General features: G+C 35.5%; 2 long non-coding RNA genes across 2 annotated transcripts; one reads left to right on the top strand and one right to left on the bottom strand.

Annotated features, from left to right (window-relative positions):
* Positions 1 to 9,861: 9,861 nt before the first annotated feature.
* Positions 9,862 to 10,356, bottom strand: LOC149733204 (uncharacterized). The gene is made up of 3 exons (XR_016385249.1): positions 10,252 to 10,356; positions 10,080 to 10,181; positions 9,862 to 10,017 (listed from the first exon to the last, which is right to left on the bottom strand). It is a non-coding gene; the product is annotated as an uncharacterized LOC149733204 (long non-coding RNA).
* Positions 10,357 to 15,167: 4,811 nt separating this feature from the next.
* Positions 15,168 to 16,979, top strand: LOC149733203 (uncharacterized). The gene is made up of 2 exons (XR_016385247.1): positions 15,168 to 16,534; positions 16,607 to 16,979. It is a non-coding gene; the product is annotated as an uncharacterized LOC149733203 (long non-coding RNA).
* The last annotated feature ends 1,305 nt before the right edge of the window (positions 16,980 to 18,284 follow it).

Below are 18,284 nucleotides of genomic sequence, written 5' to 3'. Positions count from 1 at the left end.
GCAATCTATAAACAAATGGCTAATTTATCTTTCAGAACATCTGCCAGCCTTTATTTATACATATATAGTTGTTCCGGGGAAACCTAAATTAAAATGCCATGTTTTCACAATGTTATTCTCTTACTAGGCTCATCCCTAACATGACATAATATGCAACGTTCTCACTTGTGGAAAGTTCTTGGAAACTTTCTTTTACTTTCACTCTCAGAATCGTCACTACCCTCACTGTCGCTTCTCTCTTTGCATTTAGCCCCTGATCTTTTTTTACACCCATATGCACAGCACTGATGCCCTCTTTTATCAAACTTACTACTGACAGCTTCATTCATTTTGCCTAACGCTGATTCAAATACGTAAGTTCAGTATGTATACACTCTATTACAAAGTATTTTATCAAACTTACTACTGACAGCTTGATTGATTTTGCCTAACGCTGATTCAAATACGTAAGTTCAGTATGTATACACTCTATTACAAAGTATGTTAAAATCTTCATTTGTTATTTGCATATATTACAGTTTATAAGGTGAATTGCGCGTTTATTTTAAATTTACAACAGAATTTATGGTGAAAATAAAGACAGAATTCACAAGCAATAGGAATATATGAAACAAGCAATTTTGTAACATATTTGACACAAACAAGTCATTTTACATATTTGGAACAATAGTTTTGTGTTCTCATCATAATGCGATGATATATTACTTAGGAGATTTTTATATAGTTCTTCTTTTAATTTATGTGCTCAGAAAGTCTTGTATTTCTTCTCCAACTTTTAAACAAAAATATAGATCTGATTCCATTTTTACGGGTTTAAACACTTGTTTTTTTATATAGTTCTTCATTTAATTTATGTGCTCAGAAAGTCTTGTATTTCTTCTCCAACTTTTAAACAAAAATATAGATCTGATTCCATTTTTACGGGTTTAAACACTTGTTTTTTTGCTGCGCTGATGTTGACCGGCAATCTATAAACAAATGGCTAATTTATCTTTCAGAACATCTGCCAGCCTTTATTTATACATATATAGTTTATGTTTAAGCTCATCATTGTTGTAACCATCTTTACCAAATTACTCATCTTTAGTTACTGATTGCATTATGCCTGGGGTTCTATATATTTACTTCAAATCTGTAATACAACAAATGATTAATGAAGGAAAATTTCTTGTAAAAAAACTAAAATTACATACATAGCGAATAAACAATATCCATATTCTATATTAATACACAAGTTATATAATGACACCTACTCTGATAATACCATAACCACGGTAAACCTTTTGTCACGGGCAAAGTGGTCATGTAAACTGGCTTTGTTTAATCCTAATCACAAAAATTTAAAGTATTTACCTTACTAGCCCATAATTAAAGGTAAAAAATACAGAAACAAACGGAGAACTTACTTTTTAATGGTATATCGTACAGGCAGACTGCCTTTGGCGCCTTTAAAATTGGGGACAAAACTGAATCAGTCAAGCGTGTTCTATTTTCGCTCTCTGCTGCCTTTAAATCTGATTGAGTCGCGCTCTCTAGTTATATGTATAGCTTCAGTGGTCCTGGCCGGATCGCCAATTTGTTACACTTCTATCTAGTCTTCAGGTTCGTAAAACACCCGTGGTCAGATAAAATCATATTGTAAAATATAAAGCTGCATATAAAACAAGGAACGTCCGACTCTTAACACGACACAGTACGTACTCGCTTTACACTTAGAACACGCCCGTCTCTACGTCACTGCGTTAGAGACTAAGAAAGTAATTAGCGTGGGAGGGAATTTGAGGTAGCAGGAGCAGCGCATACGGCTCAAGGCATATAGGGCGAGTTTTTAAAACAATACGAGCGAAGACTTTGTAACACAAACTCAATTAGAGCGCGCGCACTCTTTCACGCCGCGACTTAGATGCCCAAAGAAAAAACCTATTATATTAAGGATTCGGGAACCGCCTTCGGCGCTTAATTAGAGATGCGCTTCCTGCCTTGCCTGAGGATTGTCACAATTCTTGTTGCAGTTAAAAACAAGGACTGCAAGATCTTTTTCGACCGATTAATTAGGAGATCAAATAAGTTTAACGTCATGTTTGGTCGCGGAAAGGGCGCGGCTGAATACGCCTCCATTAAAAAAAGATACGACCTACCTGGTAATGTTGCTAAGACCTATACTACGACTCGATTTACGAGCAGTGCCTATGAGCAATTTATAAGCATTTACGGCAGTTATGAAGCTCTAGTTCGAACATTTGAGGAAAATCGTGAAACTGAGGATGATTGTGAAGAAACAAAGTACCTCGTGAAAGGAAAAGATTTTTGCATTGACCTTTGCGGTGTATTAGATTGTCTTACACCTGTTACAAAAGTTATGATTAGAGCACAAAGTGTCAATCAAAATTTGTGGCAAATTATAAAGTGGTGGCCCAAGTTGAAGTCCATTTTAATCGGCATGAAGCAAAACCTTGAGGAGGTACAACAGGGGGACGTTTCCTTGGACAACAAACTATTTCCAAAGCTTTATATTCACTTTGCTGAAATATGTAAATATGGAAGATTTCACAACGTGGCATTGGAAGATGGCTGGATCGTGTGTCCTCATGCGGAAACAATCATCAACGGTTCAGTGAAACGAAAGGTGTTTGAATGGAAAATGCGCCAGCCTGGTGACTGCCTGGTTGATTTGATACATTTATGTGAGGCTGTACACAACCGTTTAGAAAAACGCATGTCTAAAATGTGTACCTCATGTTTCTTCCATTCTTGCAGAGTGCATGTATTTACCAGACATTTTAAACTTGGTAACAGGGGGCATGCATATTTTAGCCCTGAATCAACGAGCAGAATTGGAAGATTACGGAAATACATCATTTAAACAGTTTTTTTTCAGTACGTATGCTCTCTGCCGCACGTTAAAGAGTTTAGCGAAAAAAATCCATCCTTAAACCTGCACCCAACATTTGCACACACAGTTTTTAGCCGTTATAAGAAGACGGTGTTTAGGGTAATATGGGAAGACTTCGGGCACTGCAGACATAATTGGTTCGGTTTAGACCCCAACGCCTCACAACTTCTAAGGTTTGACGCGACTGTTCGATCCGATTTTGAATTGGACGAAAAATTTAGGTTTACGTTTGGGCCAACATTTGCACACCCAGTTTTTAGCCGTTATAAGAAGACGGTGTTTAGGGTAATATGGGAAGACTTCGGGCACTGCAGACATGATTGGTTCGGTTTAGACCCCAACGCCTCACAACTTCTAAGGTTTGACGCGACTGATCGATCCGATTTTGAATTGGACGAAAAATTTAGGTTTACGTTTGAAGGCGAAACCGTAGTTGCGGCCCTAGATGAAACTTCCGCTTACGAGACATTTCACACAAACGAAGAGATCATCTATACAGAACTCGGAAAAGAACTGTATTGCACTACTATACAGAACTCGGAAAAGAACTGTATTGCACTAGACGTTGCTTTGGCAATGGGGGGATCTGAAGCCGTAGTAGAGTCTTACTACTCTGTGATGAAAACACAATTAAAAGCAGGGGGTCAGTCCAATGATACTCTGCTACGAAGAACGAACGTAGATTGGATGTACCCCCCACCAATTCAATGTCGTAACACATTAAAGGAAATGGCTTCCTTATATCTTGACGGTTGCGAGGAGTACAACTTGCCTATGCATCGTGTTCCCGTTTTTATAGACCAAAGAGGAAGGGCATCTCGGTATGCTGATAACAGTAAAGTTCTTTCCCGTCTTGGAGCAAAAGCGGGTAGTTTCGTCTTATGTGATGAAGACCAGCCGTCCTAATATTGAAATTTTTATTACCGCCCGCTGCCGCTTTTTACTCGTTGTTTTAAATGTCGTGTGTTGATGTTTGTATATTTTATTTCGTTTTTAATTTTTCCGCGTGCATGACGTAAATTTTGGCGTGCTTATCAAAAGCTTAATAAATAACTCGCGCGTGCAGCTGCCATACTCTGCAGACTGGGGATTGTGTTCAACGGTATTTGATCGAACAATTCATTTCGAGCTTGGATGACATGTCGATAAGGCGAAATACACTATCACCGAAATACACTATCAAAAGTATATGGCAGACGGATTGCATTCTTTTGACTTTCACGTGATTCAGCAGACACCGCTTCATGAATGCCGGGATTCGAGCGGTACCAGTAGAGTACGTCGTCCAGTGCAAGTCTGTGCATTATGTGGCGAAACAGGCCCCTGGAACAGTAATTGTCGACACTTTAAAGCGTCGCGTCATGATATGAAAAAATCAAATCAAACTTCTTTAAACGAGCGTTAACTGGTGAAGACGAGGCCAGGTGGACACATGCTTTTTATGTTCTCTGCATGCTGCAAGGTTTGTCTAATCCTAAGTTTTTTCTGTTTATGAACAATTGTTGTTAAGCGGTGCTATTGGCCAGTTAACTCCATGTGGTGTCATTCTTACAGCCGCTAATAAAGAAAATATAAAGTGCTATGGTAGTGTTCGGGTCTTTTTTATGTTCTCTGCATGCTGCAAGGTTTGTCTAATCCTACTAAGTTTTTTTTCTGTTTATGAACAATTGTTGTTAATCGGTGCTATTGGCCAGTTAACTCCATGTGGTGTCATTCTTACAGCCGCTAATAAATATGAACAATTGTTGTTAATGTAGTGTTCATGCTCATTGTTTATATTCATGCTATCATATATCACGAAGTATTTGATATCTATGTATCGTATCACGTGATCGGATCATAATTCATAACCACGTTATTAATTCGACTAACAAGATACCGAACTAACCAAGAGTCCAGTCTAGTCTTTAAATGATAGAACTAAACAGTGGAACACTATAACTGGCGACGAGGATAACGTTACTTAAACAAGAACGTGCATTAGTCGATCAGAGAAAGCTAACGGACAAAAGACGTCCATATTACGAAGTTCGCAAAAGCAAGACGGTAAAGAAAAACCAAGATGGCTGCTATCGCGTCTGATGGTATTTTTCCGTTTAATCCGTACGAATCTTCGACAACAGGCCCTCGCTGGGAACATTGGGTAGAACGCCTCAATAACTGTTTTGTGGTAAAAGGCATCACCGAAAATAAAGTGAAAAGAGCTAATTTACTACATTATGCTGGTGATGAAGTCTTTTCAATATTCAAAAGTCTACCTGACACTGACGATGCTGAATCATATGATCAAGCCATAGCAACTCTAAAGCAACATTTTACAGACAAGAAGAATGTTGATTATGAAAGAGTAACATTCCGTGAAACAAAACAAGAAGATGAAACAATGAAACAGTTTCACTCTCGTCTTCGTAAACTATCAAAGAATTGTGATTTTCATAGCGCTGACGATGAAATCAAAACTCAGATAATCAGCAGATGCAGAAATCACAAAATAAGACAAAGAGCGCTTGAGACACAACAGCTTACTCTTGTCAATTTACTTGATATGGCGAATGCGATGGAAAGATCAGAAGCCCAAGCATCATCCATCGAGAAAAACATAAAGTCAGAATCAAATGCTCGAGAGTCAGCATATAAAGTGAAAAAACAATACACGAAGAAAACAAGACATCAACAAAGAGAAACAAGAAGCAAGAAGTGCTACTTCTGTGCTGGAAACTATCCTTTTTGAGCAAGCGTTTGAGCAAGAAAATTCATCAGTTTTTGAATTTCGCCTATTGTGATGTTGCGTGCTTGGCATTTCACGTGTACAGGATTTATTGTTGAAAACAACCGTTGCAGTACTCTATGAAAAAAAGTATGTTTTAAATAATTGAAGAGAATCCAAAAACGAAAGAGCTGTTGACCGGGTAGCCGCACGGAAAGACGTATTTTCACTGGCTGAACGAAAAAGTTCAATAAATTTTCATAATTTTCCGGTACAGCGTCGATACTGGCCAAACGCATAACCCAACGTGTCGGACCTTTTGATAGCCTTCAAATACAACACATTGAAATGCAGCCCAGCGTTTTGGAGATTCCTTTATATAATTAATAATCTTGCTAATATAGCCCATCGCTTGTCCAACTAACGGGTTTGCAGCACATGCGTCCTGGCATATGAGGTTTAGCTGATGCCCTGTACAATGAAAGTAAAGAGCCTTGCAGTTATCATAAGAAATTCTTTTCTGAAGACCCCTTATTTTTCCGGACATGTTACTCCCGCCGTCATAACCTTGGCCGCGTAGCTGCTGTATGTTAAGACCAAACCTTAACAAAACATCGTCGACAATTTTTCGCGGTGTGGATGCATCAGTTTTCGACGTTTCATAAAATCCGAGAAAAACTTCGTTACTATGAAATTGGTCTGTGGCGTAGCGAATGCAAACACTCACCTGCTCCAAATTTGACAAATCTGATGTCTCATCAATGATGATAGAAAATACAGATGACATATGCTGTTCGCCACGGGATTGTGTTTTGATATTTCCAATAAGAACACGTGTTACATTATTACTGATTATAGATAAAATTTCATTTTGAATGTCTGGTGATACAAACTTAGTAGCTGTATCATCATCAAAATACTGTTTAATGGTTGGATTGTACCGACACAGAAGCCTAATTAATCTCCATAAATTACTCGATTGCTTTTCGTCGCAGTGGCCGCGAATGGCAGAGCAGCATTCGCCCAAATAACGAAGCGCATCAATGATTGATTGCGCTGTCATTGATATTCCTTGTGATCCAATGCTTAAATCAGACTGTGAATCTTCTGAACTGGTTGCCTAAAGTTTAAAACATTACAGGTTTTTATATGGTCAAATCACAACATAACTTTTGTTTAAACAATACCTGAGTAGTTGTTCTTGTTTGCTTTAAAGTTGAGGGTAATTCCAAGCCTTTTCTTTTTAATATGGCAGAACGTGAACGAGCTGTTGGCACCTAAAGCCAATTTTTAATTTATATACTATATTTGTGCTCAAAGTGGAAAGAATACCTTAAAACTGTTGCATACCTGTCTTTAGTTTCCATTTTAAGTAATAATCCTCTTTTCTAAAATGTTTACTGCATACTCTATGTGACAGCAACAAAGATGGTCGAGCATTTTGGGGAAGGTTGGAATTTCTAATTTTCATCAGCCATTTTTTACATAACCTGGCGTCCTTAGGGAATCGGTGAAAATGAACCCCATCTTCATGTGCAGACTTATAATCATAGCATTTGGGAACACAGCAACCATAAGGCATAGCGGAAAAATTCTAATGTTCAGCCTAAATGACTGAATGGTAAATTTAATTAATCTTAACTAATTTAACTCTGCTTTTATCTTCGTTAAAGCTCAACACGGGTACAATTCACGTAACTGATTTAAATTGACTTGAACTAAATAAATTTTTACATAACCTGGCGTCCTTAGGGACTCGGTGAAAATGAACCCCATCTTCATGTGCAGACTTATAATCATAGCATTTGGGAACACAGCAACCATAAGGCATAGCGGAAAAATTCTAATGTTCAGCCTAAATGACTGAATGGTAAATTTAACTAATCTTAACTAATTTAACTCTGCTTTTTTCTTCGTTAAAGCTCAACACGGGTACAATTCACGTAACTGATTTAAATTGACTTGAACTAAATAAATTGGTGAATTTTATAAACTGTTAACTTACTAAGATATTTCTATAACGCCTTATCACTGTACCATATATAGCTGTACTATGAACGCGTGAATTTTAGCAGCAAAGTACCATTAAATCAGCAGGGCACATATCTATTGTATTCAGACGATGCTACGTGACCTATTTCGAGCTCTTAAACCCATTTGGTTTCTAAAATAACGAACGAGCACGCGAAAACTACAACTCAGCTTCCCGCTTGTTAGTTTACTTTTTCGTAACCTTTTCGGCTCAAGCTTTTCGTGTTCAATTCAAGTTTTGCTTTATTTCTATGTTGCTTCGACATAGAAATAAAAAAATACGTTTGGGCAGAGTAGCTACGTTTAATGGAGAAAATAAAATATAATAAAGGCCATATTCTATAATTTGTTTATATAGGAGTCACATTTATATAGTCACAAAGTAGAAGCATTTTTTGTAACAAATCCAAAAAAAAATTAGAAAATTTCCCAGTAGTTTAAAAACTAGAAACGGTCAAAGTTCAGCAATTTTTTTTTCTTATGGGAAATCCCATGCATAAAAACTAGAAACGGTCAAAGTTCAGCAATTTTTTTTTCTTATGGGAAATCCCATGCATGTAAGGTTTCTCGTGGATCACTGATTCCCATTCTAGAAAAAAAGATGTCAACTTAAAATACCCTTCAGAAGATTACGTTAGTCTATTGAGCACGGCATATTTTCTTTTTACAAAAGAATCCTAAAATAATAAACTTTAATGTAGTTATCCAATACATGTTCACTAACAGTCATTACCTAAAGTTTTTAGAAAATCTGAATAGTTTATGTGAGCCAAGAAACTCAAAAGAATTCTAAAATAATAAACTTTAATGTAGTTATCCAATACATGTTCACTAACAGTCATTACCTAAAGTTTTTAGAAAATCTGAATAGTTTATGTGAGCCTGGTGATGAAGATAATGTAACTCAATTATTACAATACATATTATCTTTGTTTATATGTAACTCAATTTTTACAATACATATCTTTGTTTATAAGAGTTTTAGCTTACAGCTATCCCAGGAAGTTATTTCATAAGCTAAAAAAGAAGTCAACAGGTTCAAGGGTAAAAATAAAAAAAAACGTTTAGTGTTTCCCAAATAAAAATGATACATTTTTTATGGCAGTTAAGTTTTGTGTATATTGCATTCTGTTATACAACTAAGTGTTTAATAAAACTTACATCAACATCATGGTCTCTTTTTCTTGGGAAGAGGTTCATTGCACAAGTTCTGCCAGGGATTTTTAAATCCATTTGTTGTGTTACCCCCTTTAACTTTTTTTATAATTTTCCGTTGCCAAATGTGCTGTACACCATATGCAGCTTCACTGTCATCCGGATTTTGAGATCATCTCTCCCAAGTTGTCTCTTTAAATATAATATACAGTTTCAAGGGGTGTTATGGTATTTTTAGCAACAACTGAAGAACAGACCAAGTTTGGTGAATATAAGTCCTTCAAGAGTTTGTTGGAACATAACTTTTTTTCTTTTCAGTTGCTTCATTCTCTTATGAGATCAATAAATTAATAGTTAGAATAAATAAGGCCCAAAATATTATATAAAGCATAAAATCTAACTTACCTGCCACTCAAAGTAGGTAGACAATAAAATGATGTTTCAGCCAAATCATTTGATCATCATTTGATCTTATCGGATGATTAAATCTACAGTTCACTATGTCGAACCATCTTCAAAATAAAAATGTGTATGTTACAAACCATGAACATTCTAAACAATAAAGCGCTTACTTTGAAAATAATAAAACATAGTCAGCAGTTCCTTTGGCACCTTTTATTGTGGAAACATTTTCCCACTTTCCATCAGAGTGTGTCTCTTGCCAAACCAACTTTCATCTAAAATAAGGTTTAGTAATATTTGAATATAATAAATTAGTATTTATAATTTACTTTGCTAAAAGCATTTAAGTTAACATGCTTTTCAGATAATGGTGTTCTTTTTAGAACAGGGGCCAAAGAATATCGTTTCCCCTTTGCACCTATACAAGCTTCCAGTAGGCTTAGAAGAGTAAAGAGCTTTCCGTGCAGTCTGAAAAGATAGTAAATATTTTAAAACCTTAATATAGAAAAATGGTATAGTTCGTCCTTTTTTAAAAAACATACCTTCAACAAATGTGGATCAGACAGCAGAAATACAGGCCTTCCCGGTGCACACGGATTGGGAACTGTAAGGCATATTTATCCAGACTAAAAGTTTTAATGCCACTCAGGATTTTTTACATTTTCCTGTTGACCATCAGAAATAAGGGCATGGATATTTACACCTCTCTTTTCACACCCAAAAAGCAAATTCCAAAAAATTATAGTGAGTGTTTCTGCTGAAGTGGTCTTTGTCGGATATCAAGCTATTGGAAGTGATATCTCTCTTCTAATGGTGCAAAGATAGAATACTGTAGGATGTGAATAACATTTTGTGTTTGTTTTAAAATAGATAACAGCATTTTGAGTTTACCTAAAATATGTGTCGCAATTTCTTGTGAAGCATCAATTGTACTCTCACCAAAGTCAACGAACCCGACCAGCTTTCCCTCACGAAGCACCAGATTTTCACGAACTGTGGGACATTTTAAATTATAAACACTAGTCATATAAGCTAGTAAAAAATAAAAAATGCAAATCTATACTTTTCATTTCATCCATGGTTAAATACCCAGGAAAGTTTTTACATTTTTGTGTGATACTTTCAATTTCTTTCAATGCTTCCTGATGAGTTCCAGCATTCGTATCTGTATAATGTATAATTCCTGAAATAAAATTATACATTTATAATGTGTATAACCATATCCACCTAAAAATAATAAATTACCATACTGCTTTATTGTACTCTTTCCAGGTAAACCTAATGCAATTCACCACTTAAACGAAGTTGTTCATATGCCTAAGGCGATTTGCTGTACATTTCAATAGCCCACCGCACAACATCCGGGTGGTATCTTCGACCATGTGGAGTTTTTTAGCATTCGCTAATTGATATTTCACAAACATCCGCTTCCATTCCGGCAGAGTGTCCACCTCACTCGAATATATTTTCTGGGAAACAACATGTCTATTATATTAGATGCTTGCCTCCAATATGTTATCAATTTTATCGTTTACACCAATTGTTTCATAAACATCTTTGTTCATTGATTAGGTGAATGATACACACTTCAACACATGGGCAAATTCATCCTCTTCACTAGAGCTAATTACTGAAAATTGGCAGTAGTTTGGAAAGAAAATAACCTACACTATTTTTAATTATACACACATATAAACAATCAAACGTAGAATACGTGTTATCACTCAGTTTACTAACCAAATACTTGACATTGGGGTGAACGTTGTATGGTTGTTTCACTGCTCATTTTATTACCCGTCCAATGTATAATATGGTGTTTCTTGTTGGATTTGTCTGAATCTATACCCTTACATGCTGTAATGTTTTCCATATATTCTACAGTAAAACAATTATATAAAAAATTTAAAACATAACTTTACATTACATACACCTCCAACAGAACATACTTAACAAGTAGTATAATGTGTCTTCCTTTGGGCTAGGAGCATCGGGTAAATGTTTCACATTAATCGGCCACCCAAACACAGATATGAAAGAATAGGAAAGGTCTTTGTTTATCCCAATTCTAAAGATAAAATTAGATGTAATGTGCTAATTCTGCATTCATGTTTTGTTTACTTTTAAACAAACCTTATTCTTAAAACAACATTATGTTCCTTTATGAATTCAATGTACAGGTAACTGGAATGTCTGTATAAAATCCATTTAGAATCTCACACATACATAACGTTTGATTTAATTTTACCTTTCATTTCCAATGTCAGCTTGTTATAGGCATTTAACAATTGATCTAGATTTTTATGCCTTATCAGTGGAGTGAACTTCCTGGTTAAAGCTTTACCTGTTCTAGATGACTTGACTGCTAGCCGACTAAAACTACATTCTTTTGGAAGATTTTTACATGGAACTGCACCTGTTTTCAATTTGTACTTTCTTTCCATTCTATATCTTCCTCTTTAAAATGTCTAGGGCATATCCCAACACTGGTTAAAGAACATAAAAGTTACTTTAAACATACCACACATTTTCAAAAAAAGAGATTACAATAGTGGTATATAGCCTATAGGCTGTAATCTATTATGATGTGCAGAACAATTATTGATATATTATAAAAAGATCAAACAATATACATACGCTTCTTTATGCAAAATATGTTTGATGTTGTCCAAAGACCCATCTCTCATGGATAGAATAAATTAGTCAGCGTCTGCAGATGTTGCACTTCCTCTGGCGACTTGCCGAACGGTCGTAAAACAGAAAATAAACTAATTCTGTCTTCATTTGTTTTATTGTTGTAATAGTACAACCCAAACGGCACAATTTGACGCAGGCATATTTATGTAGAAACTTCAATGTAAACAAAAATGTAACGTGCACAAATGTCTGTTTACTCTAATTTTCAATTTAGCGTACTTGGCAACGAAACCACGTGACTAGATTCACATACCGTGACGCCAAACAATGGATAGTATCTCTGACACTACTATTCAAACATATACGAAATGCAAACGACAACACCCGCACACAAACGTTATACAGACCCACCATTGATCAGAAGATCACCAGAAAGCTTGCAGCTGCTATTTCAGTCGACAAGTACACCGTAAAAAAACGGAAAGTAAACAACCACACTCTAACCCTTAATCTTCTACTCCTTCCTTTTTCCAATTATATATAACTTGCATGAATCTTCTCTGTAATATTGCTGTTTTCAAGTGACACTCTACTTCCTTTCTCCAATTATATATATATAAATATATCAACTTGCATGAATATGATTAAAAAATATGGAAAACCTTTTGTACTCTTTGTGTGTGTGTGTTAGATTAAGAATCCAAAGCAACCATAATTATGATGAACAAGTACACTCTATAGATGTGTAAATACATAAGTATTTTTTCTTATTTTTTGTTGAAGCATATTGGTGTTGTTTCAAATTTGGCATGCAGTTTTGTACTAAAAAAGTTTAAACCAAAATCAGTATCTTAATACAGAAAGAACCCCAAGATGCAAAAAAGAACGCCAATTAAAATGCACAAAATAAAAATGACATTATTACAAGACACAAAAAAAGAACAATATTATTTTACTTTGTAATAAAAAAGTTTAAATTTTGGATTAAAAATTAGTATCTTAATACAGAAACAACTCCAAGATGCAAAAAGAACGACAATTAAAATACACAAAATAAAAACGACATTATTACAAGACACAAAAAAAGAACAACATTATTACTCGATACGAAAAAGAACAACATATTTACAAGTACAAAAAAGAAAGACAATTAAAAGATAAAAAAAAGAATGACATAAAACTACAAGATATAAAAAAGAACGAAATAATTACAACATGATTAAAAGCAGTGTCCCTTTCTTCTTGTATTTTGCTGGTTTTTTTCCTGAGGAAGGTGTTTTTTTTACAAATAAATTATTGTTACTCTGTTCGTTGTTTGATTTTCACATTTGATGGGTCCAAATTAAAAAAAAAACTAATAAAAAATCGCTTCTTTTTGTTTTTCTGTAAGGTTAATAGAATTTTTCACATTTGATGGGTCCAAATTAAAAAAAAAACTAATAAAAAATCGCTTCTTTTTGTTTTTCTGTAAGGTTAATAGAATGTTGGAATTTTTGAAACTCTCCAAAGAGCACGTACTGACCCATGCCGGTAAAACTTTTTGCCACTGTGTTTGAACCTTCAACATTAAATTGGCAGATTCATTGTTGTTTGTCCAACAAACACCGTTCTTCAATTTATATGGCCATACTTTAGATTTTAAATTTGGCAAAACTCTGTTGCTTATATAGCCTAATGCTTGTTCCATATTATTTTCGAGACAGTAGGCTTTCACTTTTCCTGTTTTTTTCAAATGCATCGTTTGATTTACTAGTAGTGTCCAAACATTAAGAAACTAATTTTACCAGCATCTTCCTCTTTCTCTCACATAGACCAACTTTGTGTATAATGTAATTTTTTAAATTATTTTTTAGATGATTTTAGCATAATAGAGCTTAATAAATGTTTGTGGATGGCAATTTCATCATATCACAATAGAGCTTAATAAATGTTTTGTGGATGGCAATTTCATCATCTGAAAGTGTTGATGCATCATAAATTGATTTGCCATTTGGTTAAAGAAATAGGAAAAACATTTTTGATTTGAATATATGTGAAGGAATATAGGCCCAAAAAAATTGGATGCTTTTTTGTCGTTACATTAATTACTGACAGTTGCTTGAAAACTGACAGTTGCAAACATTTGGCTTAGGTTGTATGTCTTTTCTATACCCAAGACGGTTTTTCCAAACATACAAAACATTTAAATATTATCAATTTACCTTTTCGATACAAAATTGCTGAAAACGAATCCTGTTTGGAACAATTTACATCTTGCACAAAAGGATGAGTGGTGAGCATTAATTACTGACAGTTGCTTGAAAACTGACAGTTGCAAACATTTGGCTTAGGTTGTATGTCTTTTCTATACCCAAGACGGTTTTTCCAAACATACAAAACATTTAAATATTATCAATTTACCTTTTCGATACAAAATTGCTGAAAACGAATCCTGTTTGGAACAATTTACATCTTGCACAAAAGGATGAGTGGTGAGCATGTTATAATAACTTTAAGGTAATCATCTGCTACGTTCGTTGAAGGTTGTTTATTCTCTTTTTCTTACTATTTAAAATTATGAATTTGATAGATGTTTCTGGGTGCACTTCCAATTTCTGTTGCTTCGTTTATTAGTTTGACATAGAGCTTCTTTGGTGGCAATGTAAAAATATTTTCCCTAATTTTTATTTTTACAGCTTGTGAAGTCTTTACATAAATGGAAACACCGTAGGACGATCCTGAAAGTTGACAGTGTATATACTGTTCGTTCCCGGGAAATTTTCCGCGATACTCGTGTATCGATATGGCTGCCAAATTTAAAGCTGTTGAGTTTTCAATCCAGGTGACCCTTCTGCAGTATAAAAGGTCTCCTTTACTTTTGCAAAAGTATCGCCCGAGTATGATAGCTGTGTTTGTTGTTTCTGTATCAAATGCTTGAACGTGAATGGACCGTTCGTTAGACTAAAAGGCATAACTTTAAACTGAAACACCGGAATGGCGAAACCTATTTTTGCTTCATTTCGACTTGTCAATAACCACTAGCCAAGTCCAACGTATTAAAATAAGTGGCGCAAGGGTTCGAGCATACATTTCAGATGTTCTGGAAAGGAATCGTGGAGAGGTAATGCCGGTTTAGTACAGGGAGGATTGTTTTAATGTGTCTGTCTGCTAAACAAGAACAATCGTGTTTTAAAATTTATCAGGCAACCTTCGCTTATGAGGATGTCTGAACCTAATATGCCACGAGGGGTGCCAATATCACCAAGTCCAACGTATTAAAATAAGTGGCGCAAGGGTTCGAGCAAACATTTCAGATGTTCTGGAAAGGAATCGTGGAGAGGTAATGCCGGTTTAGTACAGGGAGGATTGTTTTAATGTGTCTGTCTGTTTTCGAGCAAACATTTCAGATGTTCTGGAAAGGAATCGTGGAGAGGTAATGCCGGTTTAGTACAGGGAGGATTGTTTTAATGTGTCTGTCTGTTAAACAAGAACAATCGTGTTTTAAAATTTATCAGGCAACCTTCGCTTATGAGGATGTCTGAACCTAATATGCCACGAGGGGTGCCAATATCAGCTATCAGGACAACTACATTTGTCTGTACCTTTTCAACGTTAAGACAGACCCGAATACTACCATAGCACTTTAAGAATGACACCACACGGAGTTAACTGGCCAATAAAGCACCGCTTAACAACATAACAAAGCAATTATGGGCTTACCTTTTTAATATATGTGGCAAAGTTTAAACTTCAGCTTTAATGTCTGTAGAAGTTGCACGTGTATAGGAACACCACCACCTTGCTTTTAACGTTACCGCAATCAAGACAGGCGTCCCGTTCACAACGTCTCCTAGACAACCCGTCCGCAGCATTTACATGTTGCCTCTCCGGCCTATGCTCAATCTGAAATTGATAGGTGCCTAAAACCGAGAGCCATCGGGCTTACATACCCTCCGGGTTTGTTTTATTGTCAGCAGCCATTTTAATGAAGCGTAGTCAGTGCGTAATGTAAATTCTTTTCCCCACAAGTAATGGCGGAACTTCTTTAAACACTTTACCACAGCTGATAATTCCCGAAACGTGGTGCAATAGTGGCGTTTTGTCTTGCTTAAAGAGTCCGGCCCACGGTTCTCATGGTTGCGCAGTTTTTTGCATAAGAATAAAGTTTTATGTCCACTGATGCTAAATTCACAGCCAGTTTGTGAAAAATCGCTTTAATTTAAAAGTTATGAACGTTTAAAAAATCAAATTTCACAGTTGTAAAAAACGTCACTCGCGGGCACTGTGACGTCACAATGCAATATTTTGTTTATGGGGAAAACCCGGTCTATCAGCGGTTTATTGGTGCAGTTTTGATAGATAAGCAAATCAAAACGTTTTTTAAGGTATTAACAATACCTATAGCTTCAGCAACTTATTGGAAGCTATTTCCTAGGGATCAGTGTATAACCACACAAAATAGCCTACCAAGCTTAGTGGAGAATTAGTTTTCGTGACTTTCTAGGGTTCAGATTTTAAATTCTTTTTGTTTTTTCCCTATATGGCATAGACTATATTTATATCTGTATTTAAAGTTACCATATAGGAGTTTACCATAAGCCGAGTAATCATGCCTGATAGGTGCTGTGTTTAAAATAGCAAGACAAGAATGGCTGTAAAGCGATAAGTGTGTGTATGTTTTCATTTTTAAAAGAAAGAGCGGGGCTTAAAAAAAAGCAAGCAACATTACATTGGTATGCTGGTTATCTCATATTTGTAGTGCACATTTCACTTCAGATCGCTTTACTATGATATGTTCTAATTAGAATATGCAAGGAAACTTGTTCGGATCAAGTAAGCAGCATTGTGTTTGGAGAGCGCAGAAGAATAGATCCGCCATCCGGTACAAGTATTCTTTATTCAAAACAATGAAAATACTCCAATACATAAATATGTATTTCTTGTACATTGAATGTACTTAATTTAAAACAACATAACTCTTGCATGAATCACATTTTGTATGAAACAAGACCATTCAAAACTGAATGATGAAAAATTCTTGCAAATGTTGTTGAACTGTCACTATAATGTTGAACCTTTCTGTTTTCCTTTTCCAGTCATTGCCGTACCTATCGAACAAAGTTCTGATCAGCTGTGTAGCGATACTGTCTAAACAAAATAAACACCATAAACATGTGATTGACCAACTTTTTGGTATGAAGGCCAACAATAAATACTAGACTAAAGTAAATTGATTTCACTAAATTTGTATTCCATGCTCGGGTCTCGGTCAAGAATATCATATTTGCAACACAAATCTGTTTACACAAATTTCAACAAATTTAGGAAAAAAGACAGTGCAACACTTTAAACAACAGACTTATTAAATGTCACATTTTTTTTAATAAATGCTATTCTTCGTCAACCCACCAAATTGTGTTGTTGATTTGCTCAGCTTCACTTATTTTCCATGGTCTTGGCCTGTGGCGCCTGTCTACTTCCCCAACACTTGCTGGAAGTACAGGTTCAAACTGGAAATGCTCAATACCTATTGCTAGTGGACTAGGATCTTCACTTATGTCACTTCATCAGATGAAACACTTCTACCTGACTATACATCACACACTGACACTTTTACATTATTGTTAACTGACAAATTTAAATAGTGTAATACTGTAATACACTTACAAACAATTTTTAAAAATATTAATTTTAAACTAAAATCAGGCCACGGCATTACCCACGCTTATTTCTTAATTTAAAAGTAACAGAAAATGCTATGTCGACGGTACACTGTTTTGCTGCAAACAGCAAAGCCTAAATCAGCTGATCGATTAGAAAAGATCGTGACGTAATTTACGTCATAGTGCCCGCGAGTGACGCAACAATAGGCGAATTTTTTGGCACTTTTTAAAACGTTTTTTTGGCCAAACTAAATATTTTTTTCACAAAAAATTACCACAGATAGTATTTATTAAGTGTAAATTTTCATTTAAACCCAACTTGTATGAGCGTGGTCCAGACTCTTTAACGTAGAGCTACTACAGTAATCAACTACTTTTTTCTTACCGTCCAATTATGTGAAACTTGCCTCGGGTAAAAGATATGCCACCACTGGGGCGTATATCAAAACCGAATTCAAGTTGTCAAACAAAGATTTGCAAACGGACGACCAAGTAAACCGGACATTCTTTATGCGTAAGTGCTGTTAGAAAAAAACGAAATAGAGGCGAATCCTCAAATAAACGACGGTAATAGGGAGCAAAGCCTAAAAAACTCCGTAACTCCTTGACATTATAGGGCCTTGGCCACTCACCAACCGCTTTTGTTTTTGATTGAGCTTCAAGCCTGTACCACTAACGCGACAAAACATTCCCTCCAGCTCCTGTAAGGCAGTACTAAATTCAGGAGAAAAACAAACAATATTATCAATATATACAACACAAGAGTTGAACAAGAAACCTTCTCAGCTAATGATTGTCTACACACACACACACACACACT

Source organism: Ciona robusta, chromosome 7 (assembly GCF_009617815.1).
Source record: "Ciona robusta chromosome 7, ASM961781v2".
Taxonomy (NCBI): domain Eukaryota; kingdom Metazoa; phylum Chordata; class Ascidiacea; order Phlebobranchia; family Cionidae; genus Ciona; species Ciona robusta.
Note: the sequence above shows the minus strand (reverse complement) of the source record. Positions and strands in the feature narration are given on the sequence as shown.